Source organism: Anabrus simplex, chromosome 1 (assembly GCF_040414725.1).
Source record: "Anabrus simplex isolate iqAnaSimp1 chromosome 1, ASM4041472v1, whole genome shotgun sequence".
Classification (NCBI taxonomy): Eukaryota; Metazoa; Arthropoda; class Insecta; order Orthoptera; family Tettigoniidae; genus Anabrus; species Anabrus simplex.
The window spans coordinates 66415414-66417787 of record NC_090265.1 but is presented as its reverse complement, the minus strand read 5'-3'; positions in this window follow the sequence as shown (position 1 = coordinate 66417787).

Sequence of the window (2374 nt, the reverse complement as noted above, 5' to 3'; positions counted from 1 at the left end):
AATGCTCCAGTAGTCTGTGACTGTTATATGTTTTCAGTGCTTTTACGCTACCACCTTACTGCCATCTCTCTCTTCATAGTCTGTGCGCAGGGGAAAGGTGTTGTAGTGTCCTCCGTCTGGGAGCTCTGCAGCCCGCTCCCGCATCGAACCTACTCGATGCTACGAATGTGTGTCCAGCAGAGCGCTGACATATGAGGTGTGATATCAGCCAGCGAGTATATATTGGAGCGACGTTTCCACCGCTCCAGGCAGTCAGCTGTGTCCAGCGATCAGGCTACACCGTATGTCAGACACGGAGGTATCCGTCTTGAAAATGTGTACTGAACAGGAGAAATTGAATTCTGATCGGGAGGTTTCACCTCAGGACAACTACGCCTCAAGATACCCGCCTCCCTTGTAACTTGCTACACCTGCCTAGCATCCTGCTAGCAAGAACTTTGCACCAAGTTCCATCCAAACTTCTCAAACTTCAGATAGCCATCTGCTGTCATAAACTTTCTCTCATTTGTGGTACCCTGTCTTATAGGATAGACTTCATTGTACATGTAGGATCTTGTTGTACATATGTATATATTTCTTCGACAAACAGTCAACTTACTTATGTTATTATCTAGCATGTTCATCCCTATAAGACCGGGCGAGTTGGCCGTGCGTGTAGAGGCGCGCGGCTGTGAGCTTGCATCCGGGAGATAGTAGGTTCGAATCCCACTATCGGCAGCCCTGAAAATGGTTTTCCGTGGTTTCCCATATTCACACCAGGCAAATGCTGGGGCTGTACCTTAATTAAGGCCACGGCCGCTTCCTTCCAACTCCTAGGCCTTTCCTATCCCATCATCGCCATAAGACCTATCTGTGTCGGTGCGACGTAAAGCCCTTAGCAAAAAAAAAATAGCATCCCTATAAGAAGCAAGTCTAAATTCCTTCATTTTGTGTATATCGTCTGAAAGACTGCAAACCAGTAAACTTTTAAGTTGTGTTTTGTATGCTTAAAGTAAATACAAAATTTTAATATTCCACCTTCTCAATACTAATGAGACACCTCAATACTACACTCCGTAAGTTGCATTCAATATAGCAAGTTTGTTCCACACAGCGCAAGGTTCATTGGGGTCCCGATTGAACTGAGACTACTTCTGTTTAACACAGCAAGCCTTTCATTCCACCATAGAACATGTCCAACTTTGTCAACTTTTAATCTTTGCTGGTCTCATCGGACAATTCTTCCCTCTACGCTAAAGTGGAACTCACATCTAGAACTTTCTAGAAGCATATATTTAGTTATATATTTTAATTGTGCAACACAGGAGTAACTGCCAACCAAAGACTATCTCATCAAGAGTTTTTACGTGACTTCACAAGTTTTTACTCGTCAATAAGAACACTTCTGTTACTTTTATCATTATTCGCAAATACGGTTTTTCACTTTTGTCTGTCATTCCACCACCATCCCATCCTTCTAGATCCTCTCTCATTTCTCCACACTATTTTTATCACTATGTCTTTTACTGTTGTAATTTGGCTAGGCTGATGATGGTCCACAGTGGACCGAAACTAGTACCTATTAATATCATTGTAATGTTTTCGTAAAAACATCAAATGATTTTTTAGTACTGAGAAGGTGTAATATTAAAATTTTGTATTTACTTTAAGCATAGTCTCAACTCAATACGGAACCTAACAATGAAGTTTATTACTTTGAATGTGTTTTGTATATCGTGCTTCTTGTATACAACAAAAGGGTTGTGGGAAAACATGGACACAGCCGACCGTATGAAAAGTGCATGAACAAGTCATAACTTCGCAACGAATGGAAGTTTGAAATAACACTTCCTCCTCCTTCAAGTGAATGGAGCATACATGCATTGCACCTATCACTTCCTACAGATCATCCACCATGCCTTATACATCAGAGGTGACTAGGGACTGCATTGTAGGTATGTGGGAATGCGGTCGTCCGATGTCATAAATTGCTGAAGCGGTCGGTCACTCAGAAGACATAGTTCAGTTTTGGATAAGAAGATACCAGGAAGAGGGCATGGAGGGCCTTAAAACTCACCAAAAATTGGAGCAACCTAAAAAGACAACTAGGGAGCAAGACAGAGTTATATTACAAGCCAGAAATGAAAATCCTTTCCCTCCAACTACAGTGCTCACTAGAAATCTAGGCCTGCTCGTGAGTGCATTAACAGTCCACTGCCGTCTTCATGCTGCTGGCATCCATCACCAAAGACCTGCCACAAAGTGAGTCTTTATATCTGATCACCGAGAATCACGCGTGGCTTTCTACCTCCAGTATCTTCCAGCGCCACAAGACTTCTGGGAGTGTTATATGGTGCGATAAGAGGGTTTTCTCATCAGATGCCAATGGCAGGCT